General features: G+C 43.0%; 1 protein-coding gene across 4 annotated transcripts in view; it reads left to right on the top strand.

The window, feature by feature from the left end:
• Window positions 1–27,012, top strand: part of LOC114588860 (vascular endothelial growth factor receptor kdr-like) — a 192,683-nt gene that overhangs the window by 25,308 nt on the left and 140,363 nt on the right. The window contains exon 1 of one of the 4 annotated variants that reach the window (XM_028714549.2): window positions 26,819–26,940. The exons of the other annotated variants lie outside the window; for them this stretch is intronic. The gene's annotated coding sequence lies outside the window, so the exon portion shown is untranslated. Of the gene's footprint in view, window positions 1–26,818; window positions 26,941–27,012 lie in introns of those variants that run through there. 4 annotated transcript variants of the gene reach the window in all.

The following is a 27,012-nucleotide window of genomic DNA, read 5'->3' as shown; positions in this document are numbered from 1 at the left end:
CAAAGAAGGATGCTCTAAAAAGGGCGAGGGACTGCCAGCTCTGCAGGCAAGGGTTGACATAACTGGGCTCCTGAGCCCCACAGGGGTGCCACAGAAATAATGTAGTTGGTCAGGGAAGCCAAGGACCCAAAAAGGTTGAAAAGTCTGACTGGCCAAAAAGGCAGGGAGGGGAGGACCACTGTTGCAGGGGGCAGGGCAGAAGACAGGCACAATATCAAATGAGTGTCTGCTGATGATACTTTGGCAGTTGCAAGCTCCAAGGAGGGAAGGCACCCTACCCACCCCAGTGCCAGGCTGCAAGTAGACCAGGGATATGTAGTTTTGCCAAGGGCCACCACATCTTGCCTTGCATCCTGCCACAGAGACTGCAAGGTTGCACTGAACATGCAGCCACCCTTGGCCAGTTTTGTGTGCAAAGAAAAAAGGCTGGGGGTGCCTAAATACTTTGGCTGCTGGAGGAGTTTTATGGGAGTTGCCAATGACGTTTCATTTAAAGGGAATAATCGGATGAACTCCTCTGGTGAAATGTCTAAGAAGCGTTAGTTTCTTACATTTTGCAGAACAATTCAATGGCTGCAGATTGCAGAAGGGTGGTAACCATGTTAGCCTCCTGTGGCAAAAATAGCAAATACTATTCTGGCACCATAAAGACTGATGGTGGCCTAATGATAAATGGGATCTTATGCCATAATGCATAGTGTTTAAGGTCCCACAAGACACTTCGTTGTTACTGATTAAAATGTTAGCCTTTGCACAACTTGGTTCACATTTTTTTCCTTTCTTTATACCCTCACATCCCCCCTTAGATTAGGAGAACAAGAGGGGACAGTAGCTAAATAGCTGCAATTAGATTTATCACAGAGGAATAATCAGCTCACTGATGCACTTCCCTTATTAGATTAGAAACCCAAGTGTGTGTGTTTTTGAAAACAGTCGAAGTCAAATTTACTACAAAGAGGTTGTTATTCCCTTTCCTTATTCTTTATTGTTAACTTTTCACCTTGGACACCTTTCAGAAAGGAAAGGTTTTTTTTTTAATATTAAAAAACAAAATCCTGCCCCAGGAAGATTTTTAAGAATAAAGCATCTTTAATAGCTGGGGCTGCAGCAGAAGTAAAAAGTGGGGAGTGGGACTTTGTGTATACTTAGGAGACGGGAAGGGGCCTGAGCGCCAGGAGTCGTCACAGATAGAGGAATTCCGGCCATTGTTTCTTGTGATATGGAACTTCCTTTGCCCAGCAGTAAATACACTCTAGGCTGTTTTGCAAAAGATGGTGCTCGGGGTAAGAGAGTAAGTGAAATATTGTTCCTGGTGAAATAAAAGTCAGTCCCACCACCCAAATGTCTGATGTTCTCATTGGAGCAGCTCCTCCAAAATTCTCCTCTGCATATTTTGAATTCATATATTCTCCAGGAAGGCAAATATCCAGCAAATAATTGATATGCAGGATTGGCATTTGAAATCTGATATTTATGCAGCAGCCGTCATCCTTTGATGGCATCTGACAGCTTCCAAGTCCAGTAGTACTCCATATCTGATAAGAACATAAGAAGAGCTTTGCCCATCTGAGCCAACCCAAAGTCCCTGAGAAGCCCACAACCAAGCTGAGGGTGCACGAGGGGACAACTCCCTGGCAACTTCTTATAGGTCTGGGAAGGATTCTGGGCTAAAACATTGGAAAGCCACTGCAAATCAGTGTCAAAAGTATTGAGGCAGTCCAGTGATGGTTGAGTAGCCATGAGTAGCCTTGACCTCCATGAATTTGTCTAGACCCACTTTTAAAGCCATCCAAATTTGTGGCCATCAGGATATAGAATTATATAATTATAGAACTGTAGAGTTGGAAGGGACCATGAGGACCACCTACTCCAACTCCCTGTAATGCATGAATCTTTCACCCAAGGTGGGGCTCAAATCCATGACCCTGAGATAAAGAGTTTCATGTTCTGCCAACTGAACTCTACCTTGTGGTAGTGATTTCCATAATTCAGCTGTGCTGTTTATGAGGAAGTACTTCCTTTTGTCATTCCTGAATCTCCCACCCTGTTCATTGGATGCATAAATCCATAAGATGGGGGAACACTGCTGCAAAGTTGCCTATATTAGAAGAAATGTGTACTTTTTTAATTACAAATTTCCATTGTATTGCACACTATTATGTAAATGGGCCAACATGAATTTACAACTGGAAAAATGAAAAGTTTAGAGAATCTAAAAGTGGCATATTAGTTGTGTGTGTGTATGTCAGTTTGGCACTCAAGTAAAAGTAGAAATATTGCACTTCTGAATGACAAGCAGCTTGAGAAAACTGTGAGGGGGCGCTTTAAATGAGTCAGAGAACGAGCTTTGTAAAGGACTTTGACATTGTAGGTGGGTTGAGTTTGAAACTTGGTGTTTTGAAGGTCTGCTACAAATCAATGTCCAGCCAGATTCTCACGATGGTTTCAGGGGGAAATCTGCCAACAGTCAATTGAAATACAGAACCTTGAAAAGAGGTATCTAAAATCATGATCTGGCTAATAATAATGTAGAAAACTGTCAATGTGCACTTCTTAGAAAGGGGATTTGTGTTTGTTTGTGCCATTTATAAAACCTTGTCTCACACATTTCTGAGTCAAACTCTGTTTTCTTTATCTGAGTTGAGAGGCTTTTTCTTCCTCAGGAATTCCATTTTCTGATATTCTTGTTAAAGAACAATGGTAGAAACCTTAAACTTATCTTCTTTGGAACAAGTAATAATAATAAAAAATTAGATCTAGCAATCAGAATCAGATTTTTATTTTTATTTTTAGAAAAAGAAAAATAGCATACCAGTGCTCTTAAATATGAGATTTTAGACCCTTCAGAGTGTGGAATGAATTCTAGGGTGGCCTGCAGAATCCCTACCACTTTCTACACAAAATATTGGACTCCTGGTATCCTGATCTGGACACAGCACTCAGGTCCTGTAATTCCGTGGTCACTCCAGTAGTTACTGGTGCCCATTAGGACTGGCAGGGTGGAGGGCAAGGAGACTAACAATAGGTGGAACCAGCGCTTATGACAGGCAGAGCCTTCCCTTGGCTGCAAGCAGAAAAGCAAGCAAGAAGAAAAGCAAGCAGGTGAGACTGGCTTAGGTTGGTGGGACAATGCGCCATTCACCCTTATTGGTATTTGACAGTGTGTAACAGCTAACATAGGGACGTGGGTGGCGCTGTGGGTTAAACCACAGAGACTAGGGCTTGCTGATCAGAAGGTTGGCGGTTCGAATCCCCGAGCTCCTGTTGCTCGATCCCTGCTCCTGCCAACCTAGCAGTTTGAAAGCACGTCAAAGTGCAAGTAGATAAATAGGTACCTCTCCGGCGGGAAGGTAAACGGCGTTTCCGTGCGCTGCTGTGGTTCGCCAGAAGCAGCTTAGTTATGCTGGCCACATGACCCGGAAGCTGTACGCCGGCTCCCTCAGCCAATAAAGCGAGATGAGCGCCGCAACCCCAGAGTCGGCCACGACTGGACCTAATGGTCAGGGGTCCCTTTACCTTTAACAGCTAATATGCAATGGTGATAGTGTTTGATAACCAGCTAATACTAAATGATACAGCATCAAACAGCAAAGGAAACATCCCCTTTTGGCACCTGCAAAACTGTCAAGATGTGCCAACAAGCCTAAAAGCACTCAAATGTAAATATAAATTCTGAATGCAACGTTTTGCTCAAACCTTGAGTGGCAATATTGGAAAAAATTACAAACATACACAAAATTTTAAACTTGCTTGGAAGAAGTCAAAGGCTGGACAGAAAAGAAATTGCATTGCTTGGACCAAGTGTGGAAAACCTCAGGTCTGTGGGCCAAATGAGGCCCTCAGAACTCTCTCTGTTTGACCCATGGGACTCTCTCCAGGCCTCAGGCCTCCCGAAGCCACAGCCCTGCTTCATGCTCCAAGCATTTTGGCCTGGCTTTAATGTGTCCTTGGACTTTGATAATGATTCTTGGTTGTCTAGATGGAGGATAGAGGGAGGTTTGTGAATATAGGTAGAAACAGTATAAATCTCTTGAAAGTCACAGAGGTCTCATAATTCATCTTCCTTTCAAATAAACAGGAATATATATTTGTTCTACACAGCTACACAGATACTTTGTTCACCTGTGAAATCTCCCTCTGACCTTTTGTTTTCAAGTCTGCTGCTTCACCCCTGATCTTGTATTACCTCTATCCTGGGCCTGATCTTGACAACCTTTGTTTACACCCACCTAACCTTTTCCTACTTTATTTGTCTCTATGCTGCAAAAGGTAACCAGAAACATATTTGCTTTCCGCTTGGCTCAAGCAGATATTCTCAAATAACAAAAGCGGTTTGTGCCAGGCTAAAACTCTTTTCCTAACCGAGATGGGGAGAAAACAGATCTTCAGTGGGATAAACTCAGTAACTGTGGCTAATGCTCCTAGCAGCTTGCCAAGCTGTTTGGTTGCTGCACAGGACCTGGCTTTTGTTAACAGGATCAGCTCTTCAATTTATTAGCCTAACTAGTCACATCTACCTTGGGAGTGGGATGAGGGCCTTCATTTTTATAATTCACAGTTGTACAACTCAGATATCTCCAAAACTGAAAACTGATGCAATGTTTAGCCCAGGGTTTCCCAAAGCCAGGGGTTCTGCCCCCCCCAACCCCATATCCCAGGGAAGTTCACAACATAAAAATGCAAAATGAGAACACAAAATACATTAGATACATTACACACAATTAAAAAATGGCAAGGCAAAAGATGGCCTGATACAGGCAATGCTTAAACTGAGCTGGTGCTGCTAAATTCAGTGTATAAATGTATTTAAAATTACTGCATTACACATTCAGTCTTTTTAGGAAACCCTAGCCCACACTTTCAGGTTCTAGTGATGTGTGTTTGGTCAAGAGGATTGCCCACCTGGACTGAACAGTGTAATGAACAGGGATCTACATAGACACATATACACCCACCAGGGGAGTCTTGATGAAGCGAGGAATGTGTTTTTGCCAGGAGGTTTGCTGTTGCTAAATTGATCCGTGTGTCTGCTGTGCATGTAACCAATTTCATCAAAGGCAACTAAATACCTGCAGAAGCCCAGAGGCATCACTTGTAGCAGAAATAACCAGAGGTGGTGGTTCATTCCTGAAAACTATTGGAGGCCAGCTAGACATTGTCACTGAGTGTGTGCCTGTGTGGTAAGGTTCAGTTCAGCAAAGCATTTTTTGGTATAATAATAATAATAATAATAATAATAATAATAATAATAATTTCTGTAACTATCTACTGCCATTTCATTTCAAAAAGCATTTCAAAAAGAATTCAGTAATAAGAACTCAATAATAGCACTGTATTTCAATAAGACAAATAAGTAATAACATAAGAACACAAGAATACCCTGCTGAACCAGGCCAATAGCCTGTTTAGTCCAGCACCCTGTTCTCACAGTGGCCAACTAGTTGCCTCTTTGGGGAAGCCCCCCAAGCAGATCAGTTTATTATAATTTTAATTGTTTAATTGATTATGTTGATAACATGGAAATTGCAGTCAAACATAATTACGTGTGTGTGTCAGTTAGTGCTTGAAGGGATTAAGACCGTAGAATTCTGTTCCTAGACTTGGCTAGGTCACACCCCCTCATCACCGTGGGGGAGTAACTGAAGCTGCTTCTCTTCCTTACTCTCTCAGCTGTAACTGACTAAGAAAACATGTGTTTCAACCTGTCTTCCTGTATTTTCTGCTCAAGAGCATTCTGCATTCTTGCTGCTGCATGGATAAATAAATGAATCTGAACTTTGGGACATTTTGTAAGTACAGCATTTGAAACATACTTACCAGTGTCTGGTTGGTTCATTGTAATAGGGGTAGAAAGAGAGGAGTGCTGTATGCAACTAAACAGGAAATGAAAAGGGTTTAATACCCTATGTTCCCACATTACTTTAGAGTTTAAACTCTGTTGCTGGGGGCTCTCTTCTGTTGGGGAGTGCGTTTAGCCCTGCGTTTTGAATACAGGCACCCATCCAATTCTTTTCTTATTTACCCCACACACATGGGTCACAGGGATTCATTTTTCCTCCCACAGGTATCATATGGAACTCATGGCACAACATCAGCCCAGACTGAATTAGGGAAGTTTGGTGCTTTTGTATACAGTGTGCCATCCAATATGCTTATCTTACCCACTGCTATTCCAGCTAGAAGTAGGAAAAGCAATGTTTAATCCAGAGTAGGGAAACGTTTTTCTGTTGAAGGCAACAGTTCCTTAGGGGTAACCTGTCAGGGCAGTTGTGAGCGGGGCTAAAGCTAGTGGTAGGTGGGGTCAGACCCCAAAGTAGGTGGAGCACTATTCCTTCCTTCCTTCCTTCCTTCCTTCCTTCCTTCCTTCCTTCCTTCCTTCCTCCCTCTCTCCCTGCCCCCTGTCCTCTTTTGTCCCCGTTTTACAACCTCATTCCCACCCACATTAAACTGGTCCAAGGGCCCCATGGAGCCCCATCCTGCCCACCCTCCTTTAATCAGATTGATAGTTTTAAAAAGAAAGACTGAACTAAAAAGATGCTTCGAACTAACAGGCAACAGAAGGACGCAGGTGGCGCTGTGGGTAAAACCTCAGTGCCTAGGGCTTGCCGATCGCATGGTCGGCGGTTCGAATCCCCGCGGCGGGGTGAGCTCCCGTCTTTCAGTCCCAGCTCCTGCCCACCTAGCAGTTCAAAAGCACCCCTAAGTGCAAGTAGATAAATAGGTACCGCTTTATAGCGGGAAGGTAAACGGCGTTTGCTGGTGCTGGCTCACCAGAGCAGCTTCATCATGCTGGCCACGTGACCCGGAAGTGTCTGCAAACAGCGCTGGCCCCCGGCCTCTTAAGTGAGATGGGCGCACAACCCTAGAGTCGAACACGACTGGCCCGTACAGGCAGGGGTACCTTTACCTTTGAACAGGCAAGCTTTACCTTTTAGAGAGAGATTCTTCTTTCTCTCACAGACAGGGCAAATACCTGGGTTGAAACCCTAGATAAAAGAGCATATGGAGGAGAGGTACTGAAGTCTTTGTTGTGCTCAGGTCCACCTAGTCCAGAACGCTGTTTTCAAAGTGGCCAACCAGACAACTCTTCCAAGTGTGGCTATCTTGTGGGAGTGAATTCTATACAATGCACTGTACTGAGAAGTATTTCCTTTTGTCTGCCCTTAATCTTCCCACACTGAGATTCATTTGAGTTACAGTAGAATGAGAGTGTATATTCCTGGCAAAGACTTGTGGTATAGATTGTCTGCCCCACTTATGAGAATAAAAAAACCCCAATGGTCAGCTAAACCAAATAAAACAAGTTCTTACTCAGAGTAGACCCACTGAAATTAATGCACATTATTAAGTTAGGTCTATTAGTTTCAGTAGACCTACTCTGAGTAAAACCTAATTGAATACAACCCATTATCTCATAGAACATTTCAGCCAACTGACCTATTAAAAATAATGTTGTATACTATAGTTGTATACTATAGCTGATGATCAGCATTTTTGTGTGTTCACACACACACTCTGCATGAAGAAACAAATCAGGGAGAGAAAGGCTAAGTGCATCTTTCTCTCCCCTCCACCCTGATGTGCACATTCAGGGAAGCATGAAAAATATGATAGACATACACAAGCATCTGAAGTGGTTCAGTTCAAAATGAGCAGTTAAGGAAGTTGCCTTACACTGAGCCACACCATTGATCCAAAATTGCTTACTGCTGTCTACAATGGCAGGCAGCATCTCACCAGGGATTTGCCCAGTCCTGCCTGGGGAGGCCAGAGACCTTTTGTATACCAAGCATGTTAAGGACCCGTATTGTGCAAAACATGCAGATCAATCCTATGGTGTGCTGATTTCCGCAGAGCTCCCTACCAAGTAAGTGTGCTTAGAAGCACAGCTTGGTAGACAGCAGCAGTGGGGAGGCAAAGGAAAGGAAATGTGTTGTTTGCTGCACAGGGACTTGATAAATAGGTGGAGTGCTAATGCAAAGCAGATTCTCCTCCACAGCCTTGCCACAAGCAGAATTCTTCCAGATCCTGTCGTTATGTCACAGCTGTGGAGAAGCTGAACAAGAACAAACAGGGGTCGTGTAAGGAAACAGCAAAGAGATAGCTTGTTGGGAGGATGGAATTTGCCACTGAATCTGATTTCTGAAATATTTGCTTTGTTTTTATGTCCAACTGGTGTGCCTGGGTGTAGTTCTGCTGAACTTCCCCAGGAGAGATTCTAAGAACAGGAAATTCAGGGAACCTGCTGCTTGGGAAAGAGAACAGAAACATCAACATCATTATTTGTTTCTTTTTAAAAGGCATATCTCTACACCAGGAATGGGGGACCTCAAGCCCAGGGTGCTGATGTGGTCCTCTAGGGTTTCTGTCTTGCCCTCTGAGCATTTCTCACTGGCTCTGCTTAGTGCCCTCCTCAGGTGCTGCAATGTTCTTGAACTGTGATACTCATGTTTCAGATGTATTAATTATAACCAAATATAAGTCGTAGCTATCTTGAACTGTGATAGCATGTCTTGCTTGCCTGGATGAAGAGTTGTGTGGGTGATGGGGAGTATATTGCGTGACTGGTATATAGCATCTTGTACAAGGGCAAGAGTCACATCCATCACTGAGGGCCTTCTTAGTGGCTGCTCCCAGACTTTGGAATTCCTCCCTAGAAAAGTTGAATGGGCTCCCTCCTTGTTCTTCTGCTGGCAGGTGGCAAGACCTTCTTGTCCCAACAGGCTTTGGGGAACTGGCTGCTTTTAATGAGGGGTTGGTGCCCTGCTGTTTTTGTTATGATTGTCTCTATGTTTTTAATACGTTGTAGAGGGACACAGGTGGCGCTGTAGACTAAACCACAGAGCCTAGGGCTTGCCGATTGGAAGGCTAGCAGTTCAAATCCCCGCAACAGGGTGAGCTCCCCTTGTTCGGTCCCAGCACCTGCCCACCTAGCAGTTCAAAAGCACATCAAGTGCAAGTAGATAAGAAGGTACCACTCCAGTGGGAAGGTAAAGGGCGTTTCCGTGCACTGCTCTGGTTCGCCAGAAGCGGATTAGTCATGCTGGCCACATAGCCCAGAAGCTGTCTGCGGACAAACGCCAGCTCCCTTGGCCTATGGAGCAAGATAAGTGTGCAACCCCAGAGGCATCCACAACTGGACCTAATGGTCAGGGGTACCTTTACCTTTACATGGATTGACAGAATGATAGATTGTGTTATTTCTATTGATGTTTAATTGCTTTTTAATGTTATTGCCCCCTATGTTTTTAGCTGTTCTTGTTTCACCTGTAAGCTGCCTTGAGTCTGCCAGAGAAATATATAATAATAATAAAAGTGTTGCACAGCACTTCTGAGCAGTAGCAAAATTCCAGGGGGTTCTAAGCACTCACTCTAAGTTGTGTTTCCATTGCAAAATCAAAGCACAATGGAGACTGGTGTCTTTAAGAAATATGGTTTGTTTTATAAATACTTACACCTAAAGCCTTCAATAGCGGGGGTACAGAACATTACACCCCAAGAGTGTGCCTCTTCACTCCTCTCATAGCTTCAGCAAGCTTGAGTCCAAAGCAGCTGTCAGTCACGGCCACTTGTCTCTCAGTGCAGCCTCTTCCTTCAGCACTGCATGGAGTTCCGCCTAGTTCCCCCTCCTCCTTCCCAGCAGTCTTTCCAGAAAACAACTCCTCCCCTTCCGCTTTCAGCGTCCCCTTTCCCTCTGCCACTCTGGCAACCTCCATTTCAAAAGCCTTCTGCAAAAGGCACATTTTTTCCTGTAATCCTGGCAGCCTTCCCCTTTATTTATTTTTTAAAAATGATATTTATTACTTTTGCAACAATTTCAACACAACACTACAAACAAAAAAAAAGAAAAGAAAAAGAACAATACAAATACAATACAAAAACACTACATAACACTAACACATTAAACTAACAAAACAAAGCAAAAACAAACAAAAACAGTTTAAAAACACCTCAGACATTTTCAATATCTTATCTTTCATTCCCTTATTTCCAACGACCTCCTCACATCTTCCTTTTTGTATTCCACTTCTATTAATTGTTTCAGCAATTCCTTTCCATCTTCCTCTGTTTTCTATCCTATAATTATCTTAACACATTCTTGCCTTATTTTTTCCTTTAATATTCTATTAGTCTATTTATACTTAATTCCTTATAACATTTCTACTAAAGCCATATAACTTCATTCCAACATTCTTCTAACATTCATTAATTTTACAATATTTCTATAAATAGTCTTTTAAAAAAGCCTTCCCCTTTAATGTCTGGTGATGAACCTCTCTCCTTTTGTCAGGGTAATGGCTCTGCAATCACTTGTCTTTCTTCTTGGATGGCACCCCTCTAAGCCCAGCTCCCGAGGAATTTACTACATTTACTAATATCAGAAATTATGGGGAGAACCAGACAGCCAGGAATTTTAGGGGATCCTTGCTACCTCCAAATCCATAGCAACAATAATAATCACTCTGCACGCTTTTTATCTCTGGCTTCATCCACCTCTGACATGTAGCCTCCCCTCCTGAAGGTTCCTCATCAGATAATGTGGCCCTTGGAATGAAAACAAAATGTTATTCACTGTTGCACTACACTATAAACTTAGGGCTTCTCCCAACAACCTGTTTATTGAGCATTCATCCTGATTTGTTTGTACAAGCTTAGACTATATCCGGTCATTACTGAACATTCCTCCTGATTTGTTTGTAAGGAGGTTATATGGCAATGAGCATCCAGCCTGATTTGCTTACGCAATATTTACGTGTCTTCCTGTTGACCACTTGTGCATTCTACACTTTTCAAAGGGTTCGCCCATTATTTTCCAAAACACAAACAGTCCCATTTTCTCTAAAAGATGGATTGTTTGTATTAAGGGAAACAGAGCACTTTAATCCAGTTTAAAGTCCTGTATGTGCTTGAACTCTCTCCTGCAAAATACCGAAAGTCTTGAAGCACCCTTAAACTGGCTTAATTTTTATTCCTTTTCTCAAAGGAATCTGTCAGCTGTGGCTCTGTTGGGGAGTGTGTGCGTATGACACCCCAGCTTCCTTGGGTCCTGAAGGAAGAACCTTCCTAGTTAAAGTGTACCTGTCTGCTTGCCCATCATTCCTTTTAGATCTTCGCTTCCACCAAGTACAAGAGTTATTTAATTTAGGATTGCCATATGTCCTCTTTTTCCAGGACGCATCCTCTTTTTCTGGGGTAAATTCAAGACAATTGCATTTGTTTGCTTTGAATGGCTGTCATAGCATCCTCTTTTTTTTCTTTTTTTTCTTTTTTGCTCTTCAAAATATGGTAACCCTTTGGCTGTCTTTCACCTGACAGCCTAAAATTCCCCTGTATCCCTGAGAATACCCCCAGGTATCATGACACTGACTTGACACTAGATGTGGGGTAGTACATAAAAGGAGACGATGAAGGGTCGATGAAACAATATTAAAAGTATGCTAAATGATAAAAGGGTAGTTTTTTAAAGAAGAGATTTTAACATAAGAACGGTTACATGCAATAGGGCAAATAGAATACAGCAAATAAATATAACATTAAACACCATGTATTTTACCTCTAGATCAAATATTCCCTAACAACTTACAACTGGCGATTCTTTGTATGATGTTAGAATGGCATCCTCATTCCTTTCTCTCTTGAGATCATGCCTTGAACTGCTAACCCAATCAAGTCACTGTGCAGAAAAGCCTTGGGCTATGTGTCTCCTGATCCATATTTTCAAGAAAGTTGGAGGGTCCCAACAACAGACAGTGCCTACTTGCCACCTACTTATCACCTGCAATTAATCTCCCACCTTCAAGTTTAACAAGTTAGCCTTTAAATGTAACAGAACAGTCTGTAACAGTACAGTCCATTTGCTTCACATATTATATGAGAAAACTATTGCTAATGGAGATTTTTCAGCTCCTTGTCAAACTTCAACTACCAGAATTTGTTGGAGAAATCCCCCGTTCTGTAGGTATGTCAGAAGTAGTAGTAGTAGTAGTAGTAGTAGTAGTAGTAGAAGAAGAAGAAGAAGAAGAAGAAGAAGAAGAAGAAGAAGAAGAAGAAGAAGAAGAATTTGCTCTGGACACTTTTTGCTGTGGACATTTCAATGCATTTCATTTTGTTCTGCACAGAACAGCTTTCTAGCCCAAAGCCCAGAGCTATCCTAACCATGTCTACTCAAATGTAAGCCATATTGCATTCAATAGTGCTTACTCTCAGGTAAGGGGGGTTGGGATTGTAGCCTTAGTCTCTAAATCTATATTCAGTGTCTGAGAAGTATGTGAAGTAAAAATAATAATAAACAACCATATAAGAATGGTAGCAATACACTAGAATTAGATGCCAGGGCAGGGGGGTTAGAGCAGTGGCTACCATATTTTTTAGTAAAACAAATTTCAGCACACAGTCTCATACCTAGCTTAAAAACTACTCCCATATAAGAAGCAAAAACAAATGCAGCTTCCAAAATAATGTTAAACAGCATACAAGACTCAGAGCTTTAAAAACTGCCCCCAGATAAAAAGTATTTTTAAAGCCTCCAGTCAAGTAAAAACAAATGCAGCTTCCAAAGCAACTTGAAACATAGAACACAAGCTCACACACCATTCCCATGGCATTTAAAAAGGGGGAAAATGATATATTTTTTCCTATCCAGAAGCAGAAAGTAAAAAACTATATTTCTAAATACTGATTTCTCCAATCAGTGAATGGTGTGAGGAATGAAGAAGCAGATTGCCCAGAGATACCTTAGTAAAAACCACCTTACTTAAGGACTCTCTGGTGGGAATTTTAAGTCTGTCTTTAGGCAAAGTCTCTTTTAGAGCGGTTAGGCTCAACTGTTATCCAACTAAAGCTCAATGAGGATGTTCTAGCAAGGTGTGGTATGGTGGCAATATCTTATTTGATTGACAGGTGCTGGCATTTACTGGTATCAGCACCACAGATAGCAATGTCAATGTCACCTCCTCAAATTTGCCACCATGAGCAACTGTCCCATTTGCCTTCCCAAAAACATGTGGCACCCCAGTTTTGGAATAGCCTCCCCAGAAAAGCTCACTTGGCACCTTTGTCACAGTTTTCTCAGCACCAGATCAATAACATTATTACTAGTATTATTAGTATCCACACATCTAATCTGCAATTTACTCAAAATCTATGCTTCTAAACTGCTGCTGTTTTTTACTGTGCAGATGGAGAGGGGAGGAAATGTTCTCTCTGTACTGTACATTAATATTTTATTTTATTTTGTCTGTTATAAAAAATACAGTCAATAAATAAATAGTGGCTCCTAGTGAGAACAGAGATTGCACCCAGGGAGCTGTGCTTAATTCTTTAGGGTAGATGTTGGTGGGCATGGCGGGGGGTGGGGGGTGGGTGAGGGTGGTACAAATTAAATAGCAAAAAACTCTCAATACAAAGAAAGAATACCCCAGTCCTTAATTCTTCTCCTCACTATGATTTTAACTGTGTCAGGGAGACCCTGAGAAGACTAAAAGCCTGAAGTTTCAGATTAAACCCTTAAACCCAAAAATTTATCAAGCCATCTAATTTAGATATTTAGGACTCCAGCTCCCATCAGCCCCTGCAGCCAGATACCCAGTAACTGTGACAGTGGTGGTTATAGTTCAAAAAATCTGGAGGGCACCTGGTTGGGGAAGGCTGTCCCGGGATGATGGTAGTCGTAGGGGAAGACTTACTGGTTTCTAGCATGTTCACATTTGTGGAGCTAGAACATTCAGAAATGAAAGAGCAGGCTTTGAAGGTTACCCACTGTACATTCCCTCTATAATAATTAGTCACTTTGTGAAGTTCCTGTCAGCAAGGATGTCCTCATTTTCAGCATGCTGAATCTATACAGGTCAAAGAAAGGAGTCAACATTCAAAAAAGGAGGTTAATTGTGTTGATCTCTCTGAACTGTTTGACTCATTTGCTTCCGTTTCTTTCTCCTTCCTTCTTTTTGGAAGTTGCGAAAGAATCATAACAGCTGAGTTCTAAAGCTAACTGTGAGTGCGAGGATGTCATTTGATTTCCAGATTCCTTCAGCCTTTGCCACCACAGTGTTGATTTTCCAAGCAAAAACATCTGATTGTAAAGCAAGCCCAGAGATTCAGCTCAATAAGACGGTATTCATTGCAGTCAGATTGTTAGATCAAAGTGCCATAGTCCACCTTTTAGATAGACTGGCCCCTCTCTAAATGCTATTAAATTAAAAAAATAAATGCCAATGCACTCAAAACACTGGTCATCATTTCAATCCTGGTTCGGTAGAGAATGTCAATAAGACAACAGTGATAATCCATTTAAGATCAACTACTTAGAGCTTTTTTTTCTACAATCAAGCAGTATATAAATTTTATGAAATAAGAAATACATAAATAAATAAATCTACTGGTTATTTTCCAAGTGTCCTAGGGTATGATCTGAAGACATATGAAGCCACCACCTTGCTGAAGTTTAAGCAGGCCTGGGTCTGACTAGTGCATTCCCCTGAGAGCACAACATTGGTTCCCTCTTCTGCAGGTGTTTCTCCTCATTTGTTTGAATAGAAATGGCAATTCCTTGATATATCCATTGGTCCAAAGCTAGGCCTTTATTGAAGGTGAAAAGTCCAATAGATAAGTTTGTAAAAAATGACATAGGAAATGGATAACAGATCACTCTGCTGGCAGATACAGATGTATTTCTGCTATTGCTACACATGAGGCCTTGGCTTGCATCATAATAGATTCTGGTAATGTCATTCCTTTGATATGTGCTAAAAGGTTGGAGAATGCTCCTTGGACCAGGCTGCGTGCAACAATTGCTTTCATTCCTTTGTGGCTGCGGAAAGCAAATGGGTTTGAAACAAACAGAGGGAGGAGATGCCAAATTTGATACACACAGGGCTGCAGGAACGACAGCACAAAGCCTGCAGGTTGCCACCAATGACTTTCCAGCTTTGCAAGTGCTCTTTTGATAAATGAGTTAGGTGTAATAATATGGCAGCTTAGTCCTAGCTATGTGTGCATTTTTCAAAACATTCCCCTTTTTTAGAATCCAGAACTGCTGGAAGTTGCTACACATGAGGTCTCTTACAAAGATGTTATTCTTATTAGATTAACCTGGATGAACCAGGATGGGGGTTTTGGCAAATGGAAAGCCACAACATATGGTTTATGTTTGACTGGTGTCTGCACCATTGTCATAGCATCATGTGGGTAAAACCCTCAAATTGACTGCTTTGTCAAAGGATGTGCAGCTCATGAGAACTCTGGAGATCATGGTGGTGCCAAGTTTTGGCGCTCTCTCTTGGCCTCTAAAGGAGAGGCAGTCATTGGAGTATTGTGGTTCTTCTGATGGGCAACAATGCAATGATGAAGTGGTATGTCACACTGCCCAGGGAAAACCAAGGAGAAGGGAAAGGGAAGAAATGACAGCAAAGACCTGGAAATTAGATCAACATCTGACCAACGGGAAATTAAAGAAGAAGAAAGAAGAACTGTTAAGACTGTCTCTGAGTCCAGAATGAGCTATGGAGAGACAGCACATCTCTGAAGGGTCTAGGATAGAAATGGGAAACCAAACTAATTTCGTGCACATCTTCAGCACTCCATGTGCAGTTTTTCCCTCTCTTTAAGGTCACTAGCATTCCTCTCTCAATCTTTCTGGGTTGTAAAAGGCCCATTGAAAATTGATGGGCATGACTAACATAGGCTAATGCATGTCAATGGGTCTACTCTTAGTGAAACCTAGTTGCATACAGCCCATTCTCTCTCAGTTCCCAAGATAAAGAGAGAGAGAAAAGTGAGAGGTGGTTATCATATTTTTAAAAAGCTTTTATTTGTATTTGTCTGCCTATTGATATCCAGCAGGAGCCTTCACTGCACTCTTTTTGGCACCTGCTAAAAACAAACCTACCCAGTGTTTACAAAGTTGATGTGAGTTTTAATCTGTTTTTAGTCTATTGTCATTTTATCTTTTCAAAAGTCTTAAATTGTTGTTAATTTCTCTCATGGATAATTTCATTTCAAATTTTTTTTTGGTCCCTTATTTTGCCCAACCTGTCCTTTATTTTGCCAGACCAAAGGTGACAACCCTAATTTTTCACCCATTGGCAGTGCACATTGGCCAGGAAATGACACCACTCCTTTATCACTACTGGCTGCACATCATAAAGGATGCAAAAAAAGGGGGGGGGGTAGAGATAGAAACTAACAAGAAGGGCCGGGAAATTCTTGAAATTCTTGACCTTCTAAAGCTTCCCATACTGTGCAGACACAGTGAGCCAGAACCAGAGATGCAGGGCAGGGGTAGAGAACCATTCACAGCCTGAGGGCCCCATTCCTTCATAGACAGGCTTCTGAGAGGTACATGTCAGTGGTGAATGGAACCAGAGGCAAAAGCGGGTGGCACAGCCAATGAGAGTACCATTGTGCAATTGGCTACATTCCACCCATGCAAAAGTCAGAGATTTCTGACATCCACCTATATGTTTTCCTCCTCCATCCAGGCAAGCAATAGGCATTATCCTAGTTCTAGGGCACATTCCAGCCAGGCAGAAGCAGTTGAGGATGGCATGGAGCAAGGCAACTGAGAGGCATGGCCTGGAGAGGGGTGAGTCCTGGGAGAGTCCTGAGGGCCAGATAAAAGATCTCATTTGCCCCCCCCCCCCCCGAGCCTCAGGTCCACAACCCTGGTATGAGGAGAAATGAGACTTCTGGGTTCAGAAAAGTGCAGTGCTGAAGAATCCTCAGAAATTATTAGGGAGTTGCCAATAGCAAGGAAGGGCAGTTGAGTGACTCTTATGGAAAGGTTTCTACTGATTACAGGAGGAAACTAGCGTGACCCCATGGCAGTCCAACAGGAAAAGCTTATTCATATATGACTGGCCTGGTTAACACTGTGCAACAGGAGCTCAAGATACCACCACTTCCTTTGGGATTTATTTCTCTTATCTCGAAGCTGTGGCCTTCCTTGCTTATTTTGAGTGTGATGTGGTAAAATGTGCTACTCGCTTGAGACAAGGGGAAGGCGCATTGGAGATGGTGCATTCACACCCACATAAAGTGCCTGTGTGAAGTGCTTATTTGTACAGAAAGCATAGGAAACTGATAACATAAGAAGAGCCTGCCTGCTGGGTCAGAGCAAAGGCCCATTTAGTTCAGCATCCTGTTTCCCACACTAGCCAAACCAGATGCTTACTGGAAGGCTACAAGCAGGACACAAGGGCAACAGCACTCTCTCCACTTCAGAATTATTCCTCTGATCCTGGAGGTAGCATATTACCTGTAGTAATACTTAGAACAAGTCCAATGGAAACTACCAGAGCCCTGTCTAATCCATCTTCACAGGACTGCTTTCAATTATTTTGCCCCAAGGAGATAGACAAGCTGCTTGCAGAAATGTAGCCAACCACTTGCCCATCTTGGCTTCTTAGAAGTAGCTGTAGGGCATTGACTGGGCGCGTCACTCCAGGGAATGATCAATGCTTCTCTGGAGGGAGGGGAAATACCATCCACCTTGAAGGAGGCAGTGGTGTGTCCTCCTTAAGAAGCTCTGTTGGGTTAATGCATCCTTGATTAAGAACAGTTTTTCAAAGAAGATGAGAATGCAATGTGCAATATAGGAGCATGGATTGCTTTTCTGCACAACCTAACCAGGCTAGCCTGCTGCGGCAGACACCCACACAGCAGATTTGCCAAGGAGTTGCACGTAAAGTCTAATGTGCATAGGCAATAATATCCTGGTTGTGTCCCAGATTCCCTTTTCTCTGATTTATAGGTTTGTTTGTTTGTTTGTTTGTTTGTTTGTTTGTTTGTTGTATTATTCCAAACCTAGCCTCAGCTGCCCTTTTCAGAATTGGGGCAGATAGACTGGATATCTTATCCTATGTTCATAGTCCCCTGCAAAGGAGCTCAAGGTGGCATTCATGCTTTTCCATTTCCCCATGATATCTTCATAACAACCCTGAGATGTAGGCTAGGCTGAAATACAGTGCCTAGTCCAAGGTCTCACAATGAGCTTCATGGGCAAATGTTGGTTCTCACCATGTTCTCACCATTGGCCTGATCCAGCAGACTCTTCTTATGTTATGATGGATCTAATCATAATCATGACTACTAATAAGGTGCTGATAGCCAGGGACAGATGAGAAGGCCCCATAGCATGGAAGTGTATTCTTCTACCAGAAAAGGTGATGAAAAAAGAAACACGAATCTTTCATATTTGCTCATATATTGGTACACCGGTAAGGATGCAGCTAAAAACTTAACACTCTGACTTAAACATATATCCTGAAATAAGTTTTTTTTTGCATATTAAATACCTTTAAAATAAAAAAAAAACTTAGGATTTTTTACTTAGCATATATTTCTTCACAGATTTATGAACACAACATGACAAATAACTGTGCAGCCATTAAATGGGCTTTTTCATAGCAGAACAATAATGTCTGTTTTAGAGTCTGTTTTCCCTGTTTTCTTTGTTTTTTTAACCAATTATGTAAAACTCTAAATTTAGTATTTTTATTTATTTAGAGGCCCTAAGCCATAGCTTACTTAACTTGTACTTAAATCCAGCATTGTGTGGTAGCTTTATCTTAGATAGATCTGTCTCATTTTAATGCCATCTCAGTTGGTGGTCCTAGCCACATCATGTAGTAGCGAATTCTATTAATGGGTGAAGATTTGGCTGTACTCATGATTGCAGTTCAGATAATGCCACATTACAGACAAATTGGGCACAATCCTCTTGGATGTTCTGTTCTGCAAACCCTATTGAAATGCATGAGAACTGTGACATGTAGCTATTGCTGATGTCGTGACAGCCAGGTTCGCAGTACCAGGTTAAGAGATGCTTTTTTGAAATCTGCCACCACCCCTGAGACTGAAAAACAATATGTTGCATCAAAATTCTGAGTGTATGCATAATTCTTTTGGTGAGAAAAACAGACATGTCTTTAAAAGATTGGATAACTTGTTCAGGTTTGAATATTTCAAATCTTTCTGTTCATGCTTCAGACAGTCTAGTGTCCCCGCTCCCCAACCAGCAGAAGAGGCCAAACCACAGGCAATATTATGAAAGACACACCATTCATTTCCCTTAATTTATTTTGATTGCTCTCATCTTCTCCTTTTCCAATTTCCACCTCTGTCTCTTCATTAAGCGTCTTGACCACTGTAGATCACAAACTCAGGTGAGAAAATCAAAAAGGAGGCAAGAGAATAACCTGCAACTCTTGGAACACAAAAGAAGAGGACCAAGAGTTCCTTGTTCCATTCCAGTAGGAAGATCAATGTTTCCGTTCCACAAATGAGGAATCAAGATTTAGTTCAGACATCACAGCTAGATATGGTTTGCAGCAACTATAGTAACCTTGGTTTGCAGTGATTTGATTACCTAAGATTAAGGTTACCAGACATCCCTGTTTCCTGGAGACAGTCCCCAGATTTACAAATCAGTCCCCATACAAAATCCATTGAGGTTGAAAAGTGGCCCCGGATTCATTGAAAAAAATTGGGTAACTTTAGCTTAGATGTATGGTGTTGTTGTTGTTAAAGTGACTTTATTCTTTTAATTTGAACATTATAAATCACTTCGGGATCTTTTAGGGCATAAGGCACTATAAAGTAAATTGATAAAGATACAGTGGTACCTCGGGTTAAGTACTTAATTCGTTCTGGAGGTCCGTTCTTAACCTGAAACTGTTCTTAACCTGGGGCCTCCCGCTGCCACTGCGCCACAACCACACGATTTCTGTTCTCATCCTGAAGCAAAGTTCTTAACCCGAGGTACTATTTCTGGGTTAGCGGAGTCTATAACCTGAAGCTTATGTAACCTGAAGCGTATGTAACCTGGGGTACCACTGTATATACAACTGTGCAGATGGGACAATACCATAGGATGAATTGCAAACTGTTTTCCGATTCTGTCAGAATCTTGTAAGGAAAGAAGTAAAACTTGGGTGAAACTGGCAGGACAAGTGGAACTCTGCATAGATGAGCCCATAGTCTTGTAGGACTGCTGGTTGAAAGGATGAAGAAAACCCAAGGTTTATTAGTGATGGAAAACAAAGCCTTTCTGAGTATAGGTTTTATCATACCCCACAAGTATCCTGGAAAAAGATGGGACTTCCCATTTTCTCATGCGAGAGCACTCACTGGACACTTGGTGATGTGGTTCCAGGCTGGAGCCCCTGAGTCCCTGTTCCTCTTTTCTCCTTTCATGGTTTTTCCACAGCATACATTTATCAGCCCGCTTTCTTGCAAGCTGCTCACTATAGCCAAGCCGTTTTTGGGGAGAAGTCAATAAATATCTGCCTTGCCTTGTGTTGTGCTTGGCGCCAGGCTGCTGTTTAAGCTTGTGGTTAAACCAAGTGTCTAAGAAACACATGTGCTGGAAATATCTCCCTTTCAGACTGATGGCTTGGCAGGTTGTGCTGACACGCTCTCAAAAGAGATGTCTTCACTTAGATTGTTACGTCTTCTGTTTTTCAGGGTTGTGCTTGGATGAAGCAAGGGGGTTATGAAGCAGAGCTCTGTTTGCTAGGGGGAATTGGCTTGATGCAGAGTGCAGCGCCCATGCAATTGTCAGGCTTAAAAGGAAAATTGGGAATGTAGTGGTGTTCTTCTGCACAGATTCTGACCCAGAGCCTCTGGGGTGCCACAGGGCATCAGACAAAAAAGATCTGTTTACACAAGACTTGTTGCTGCAGTACATTAGCATTATTGATCTCAAAACCTCTGGCTGGCCTGGAAGGTGCCACAGATATGTACTGCTGTTTTGATTGATGCAAAGACATTGGGAAGCATCATAGTTAAGATATGAAGAACCAAAGTGGCCACATGTCATCTACAGAAGACAATCCTATCTTTGAAGGTGCCTTGTATTTGAAGGGCTTCATCTCCAAGTTTCATTTAAAGCTGTGGGGAACCTAAGCGTCAGGTGCCAGATGTGGCCCTCCTTGCCTCATCACTCTCTATACTCCCTCCCCAGACCAGGTCTCTCGCTGGCTCAACTCTACAGCCTTTTCCCTGGCTGGTATATATACTTGAACATTCAAAAATCTTCTTGCATAGCTGGACACAGAGATGTGCATGTTAATATTTTGTCCTGTTCTTTGAACATGCATTTCATATTTTGGGGTCAGCATGTAAATTGGCAGCCTATTGAGCTTTGCATGCAGAAACTGATGGGTCTGATCCCTCAGTCAGCTTCAGCTGCAACCTCTATGGACACTGATGCGTGTGTTTTTTAACAGATCAGTAATTTGGTGGTGGCAAAGTCCTCTCTGAGTGTTTGAACAGCTGCTGGCAGGTTCAGAGTAGAGAAAGCTGAGCTAGATGCTAGCTATAACGCCGATTGAGAGAACATTGATTGAGAAGATTAAAAAGAAGGTTCTGGATTCAACCCATTTGGAATGTGAATGCAGGAGTTCCCATTTGCATTAGAAATTGCTCCACCCTGCTTTTATCTTCTGCGTAAGCAAAAATCAGACATATGCTTAACATAGCAAGAAAGAGTCTCAGAGGTGATTTTTCACGTGTAAAGTTTGAATGGGCTTTGGGTCTGCCTTGTGCTTGTCATGAAGACTAGAAAGCCAATTTCACAAGTCTTCTTGGCTTTGTAGTTATTCTTCTTGGGCAAAGAGCATAATCCTGTAGGATCCAGACTTTTGTTGTTGTGCTGAACAAGATGGGCCTTTGGCCTAATCCAGGAGCAGGGCTTTTCTTAGGTTCTTAACATTCGTTCGGCTTCTTGTTTTTCTCTTGTACAAGTGCTGCCTCTCTTGAGTTTCTCTTGAAACAAAACTTCGAGGCTTTTCTGCTGTTGGAAGAGTCCCTGACATTTGCTCAAAGCCTGCTCTATCTATGTGTGTTCTTGGACAAAGTGCTCAATCAATTTTGAGGAGCAGGGGGGAAAGTTTTGAGAAGACAAGCAGCATTTCTTCATGAGGAGTGGGCCCAGGGCATCCCTATTTATATCACAAGTCCTTGTGCTTCCTCCTGTGTGTATTGTGCTTTGCCTTCCTTCCTGCCTATTCTGCCACTTCAAAAGGGCATGTGGACCTTTTACTCAGATGTCAGGATGACATTCACTGTCATTCTGCCGAGTAGATGCGCACCTTCAATAGCAGCAGCAGTGAGCGTGCTTGCGTGTTCCTTTCAACCTTGCCCCTCTCCCCAGTTTCTGCTGCTGTCGTGCGTTCTGCTGCATAATAGGAAATTGTCAAGACTTAAAATAATAAAATGAAACCCGAGATTCAAAGGTGATCTTCCTATGTGCATCACAAATGATGTTCTCGCTGAAAGGGGATTGAAGTCATCCTCCCACCTCATGTCTCTTTCATTCATTGTCGTCCTTCTTCAATTAATTTGCTTTTCATGCCATGAGCCAGCTGAGTTTTCAGCATGGCAAAGACCTGTTAAGAAAGCAAACACCTTTTTTCAAGTGCTTGACAGCTAGCTGGTTGTCAATGGATCCGGTGCCTTGAACACTTCTTCATGTCAAGCTATCGTGTGTTCATTGGTAGCTATTTTAAACCAGGCAGATAACTGGATGGGCAGGGACTGGAGTACTTGTAGACCAGCGGTTCCAAACATGGTGCCCACAAAAGACTTCTTGAGTACCCACAAGGCTCCCTTGACCCTCTGTGCAGATCAGGCATGAAAGAAGCATTCTTTGGTAGGCGATACAATAGGTTGCAATGTGTGCTTGGTTGTGGTGTGCCTGTGGTACCCAAAACAGATTCCCTAGTTTGCACATGTCACCCCAAGCTCAAGAAGGTTCGTGGCCCCTGTTTATATGACCCATTAAGACAAATGCAGGTCACCAGCTATTTATTGGGGTCTTTCAAGGTGTCTGAACTTTCTTCCCTGCTATCCACAAGTTCATAACCATAACCTTTTGAGAAGTTATGAAATTATGCTTGAAATCCAGCTCCCATCGTTTCTTGATAATCCTAGGTAGAAAGCAAAACAGAATGCTGGCTTTCTACCGAAGGCCTTGATCATATATGATGAAGGAGTAGCCATAGCATCCCAGAGCAGGGCCTTCTCAGTGGCTATTCCCAGACTTTGGTACTTCATAGAGAAGCTAGATTGGCTGCTTCCTTGTCCGTCCTTGAGCAGGTGAAGACTATTTTATTCCAACAGGCCTTTGGGAACTGACAGTTCTTTAAGGAAAGGGTTTTAACAGTGCTGTGCTGTTTTTACTATCTGTATTTTAATGTGTGTGTGCATGTTTATGTATATGCAAAAATACAGATAGTAAAAACAGTACCCCCCCACAATTACTTTTTAATGATTTTTAAAATATGTTAGTAGCTTTTTGTATTTTATCTGTATTGTTTTGCTTTGTGAAAGCTGTTTTGAGTCCAAGTCCGGAGAAAAAGTGGGATATTACTTTTAACTCCATGGAGCTCATGGTGGCATACATAGTTCTTCCCCTCCTCATTCAACCCCAACAACAGCCCTATGAGGTAGGTTAGGCTGACTGGCCCAAGGCCACCCAGTGAGCTTCAGGGCCAGGCGGGGGTGGTGGTGGATTTGAACACTGGTCTCTCAGGTCCTAGTCCAATACTCTAGCCAGTACACCACACAGGCTCTCATATAGATGGATAAGGGAAGGCACCAATCACAAGTAGAGTCCTCTCACTCACTCTGCTGCCTCATGGAGGGGAGGAGATGTCATGAGTCCTGAGGAGATGCCATGCAGGGGCTGGTCAGACCAGAATGAGTGGTGGGAGGTGACACTGCAATGATCTGCCCCATTTTTTCTCATGTTAACCAGATGCTCGGTGCCCACTTTTCCCTCAGTTCCCATGACAACCTTGCCTCCAGTCCTGGAACCACCACCAGCACTGCCAGAACCCATCCACAGCCTATCCTCTGCCAGGTCTGGTTTGGAACCGCCATTGCCAACTCCTCTATTACCTTGGTCATAGGGATGCTAGCTGCGGTGTGAACAAGAAGTTCAGGTCCATCACACCAAAGGAAGTTCCTCTTTCCATGTCCAGTGCAAAGGAATGCCCTGCTTGCCCTGCTGAAGTTGTGCCCATCCCATTCCCTTATAATGAGACCCAAGGAGGCATGTTGATCATTGGCTCAACCTCTTCGCTTTCTTGGCCATGTCCACCACCTGTTGTGCCTTTGAACCTTATTTTGCTTGTGTTCCCTGTACTGATTTGAGCATTAAAAGATTTTGGCAGAAAATATAAAAGCCAGGACAGGAGAGAGGAAACATCCACAGCCCACTTCGTTGACCCTTCCCCCCCTGTCCCCGCTTTGTGAAGCCAAAGGAAACTCACTTAAAGAAGTAGCTGTTTAATGCAAACACTTGTAATTGCGGAGGAAGAAAGCACTTTTCTCTCTCTTGCCTCTTGTGAAAACATTTTGAAGGATTAGGAAAAGCTCCACACTGCATACTCCTCTCTCTCCAGTGAAAACATCAGGTTGGAGTGAATCAGAATGCCAGCCAAGTGCATGCTTTATGTTATTTCGGTACTGTGCAAACACTGTATCACAGCTGGAGAGCACCAGGTTGGCCAATGCTGTTCCAGCTGTTTGTTGCATGTCAAAAGCAGTAGTCTTCTGCCTTGTTTCTTCTCTCTCTCTCTCTCTCTGTGTGTGTGTCTGTCTGTCTGTCTTTTACCCTTTATTGTTATTTAAAGACAAAATGGCGGTTATGATCCTGCTGCAACTTCTCTTGGTTTTGCCTGCAATCCAACTCCAACCCATCATTTTAAGACCAACAACTAACGACAATATTTAACAATGTTTAGTTTAATATGAGATAGTCTGCTTTACTTTTTATTTTGGCATTTGATATTTGGCAGTCAGTTGAGTCAACATTTCTGATGAGTGATATGTTAATGCCATAGAATATTTGACAGCATTTTATGGCCAACATGGAATAGCATTGGTGTGTTTGGTGTGCGACTGCTTGCAACACATTTGTACTTTTTAAAATTTAGAAGCCAAGAAGTGTCATCTAAAATCTGTTGCTCAGATTTCAAATGTCAAAGCAGAATTTCATTGTCAAGTATCGTTCCACTTTTTAGTGATAAGTTTGGAAATTCCAGAAAACTTTTGAGTTTTTGCAAAGACTCATTTCAGCTCCACTGATGTGTCATGTGATATTTGTATTGGAAAGTCCCATGGTGAAACAGAACGGAATTGTTGAACCATGATGCCTCCACTACTTCCACTGTTGGAGGCAATAATGCTTCTGAATACCAGTAGCTGTAAGTCGCCGGGGGTGGGGGGTAGGGAGAGTCCTGCTTTTATGCTTGGGTCCTGCTTGCCAGTTTCCCAGAAGAGGTAACTGGTTGGCCACCTTGAAAACAAGAAACTGGACTAAATGTGCCACTGGCTTGATCCATAAGGCCTCTCCTTATGTTCTTATGTTCTTATGACTGGCTTCAGTTGCACATGAAGAAATTTCTTATTTATGGTCGGTTACTGCGGAAAACCATGGGACGCGGGTGGCGCTGTGGGTAAAAGCCTCAGCGCCTAGGGCTTGCCGATCGAAAGGTCGGCGGTTCGAATCCCTGCGGCGGCATGCGCTCCCGTTGCTCGGTCCCAGCACCTGCCAACCTAGCAGTTCGAAAGCACCTCCGGGTGCAAGTAGATAAATAGGGACCGCTTACTAGCGGGAAGGTAAACGGCGTTTCCATGTGCGGCTCGCCAGAGCAGCGATGTCACGCTGGCCACGTGACCTGGAAGTGTCTCCGGACAGCGCTGGCCCCCGGCCTCTTGAGTGAGATGGGCACACAACCCTAGAGTCTGTCAAGACTGGCCCGTACGGGCAGGGGTACCTTTACCTTTACCTTACTGCGGAAAACCACTAAGCCAAGTGAATTGTGTTGCTGACAGGACCATTGTTACATAACTTAAAAGAAGATACAAATGTCATACAGTAGACCTGGACAGCTCAGTTGGTTAGAGCGCGGTGCTGATAATGCCGATGTTGCAGGTTCGATCCCCATGTGGGATAGCTGCATATTCCTGCACTGCAGCGGGTTGGACTAGATGTTCCCCAGGGTCCCTTTGAACTCTACAATTCTATGATTTTGAGTTACGTGCATTTAACTTGTGCACATTCAGCTTTATGTGCTTGGCAAAAAAGTTTAAACTTTTAAAAAAATGGGGCGGAAACAGGGTGAGTGTCTGAGATTAAAAAAACCTTTGGCAATCCCACCTAACATTGCACCCAATTGGCTTTATGCACTATCCCCAGAATGTAACCCTGCATAAATTGCGGCTTTACTGTATATGTATAGATACAAATCTCTGTCTCTGAGCAAATTCAGATGGTGAGTGTCTGGGTTCTTGCTGATACTCTGTTTTGTTTAACACCCCCCCCCCCCACTTTCCCGCCATTAGCTGGGGTGGGTAATCTTTATTTATTTTATTAGTATTTTGTTCCAAGGGACATGTGCATGCACACAGACACAGGCACACAGTCCCTCTTCTCAGCTGATTCATGAAGGTGGGGGTGATTCACATTCCCATCAGGCACTGGGGGCTCTGGTCACCTCCACACTGCCACTCAAATTGGTACATATAGTACATTGTGCCAGAGGTTTTCCAACCCACCTGTCAGGGATGAGTATGGTTGCTCACGAGGAAACAGCCAGGACTCCGACTTGCCTTTTTACAGGTTTTATTTGGTGCAAACTACCGTATGTACAGTGCAGACAACCAAAGTTCATGACTCCCTCAGTCGCTAGCGGATTCCGAGAGTGGGCTTTTCCTGCCCCCCCCCCCATCATAAGAACCTCGCCACGCCCAGTCTCCGCCTTTTTCCCTTACGCTTGACACCCCTGCCAAAACTAGGCGACGGAAGTTGCATCTCTGCGTCCCGCAGATAAGTCTGTGAGCTTTTGCCTTCCCTCTCTCCACCTTTCTTCTTCCGTTTCCCCTGAGGCTTCGCTGACACCAGTCTCTGAGGAAGTGTTACTGCTGATCAAAGTGGGAGGCTCTCTCTCTTTTTTTTACAAGTTTTTTAAACATCTAAAAAAGCAGGAGGAGGGAATAGGGAAG

Source organism: Podarcis muralis, chromosome Z (assembly GCF_964188315.1).
Source record: "Podarcis muralis chromosome Z, rPodMur119.hap1.1, whole genome shotgun sequence".
Taxonomy (NCBI): Eukaryota; Metazoa; Chordata; class Lepidosauria; order Squamata; family Lacertidae; genus Podarcis; species Podarcis muralis.
Note: the sequence above shows the minus strand (reverse complement) of the source record. Positions and strands in the feature narration are given on the sequence as shown.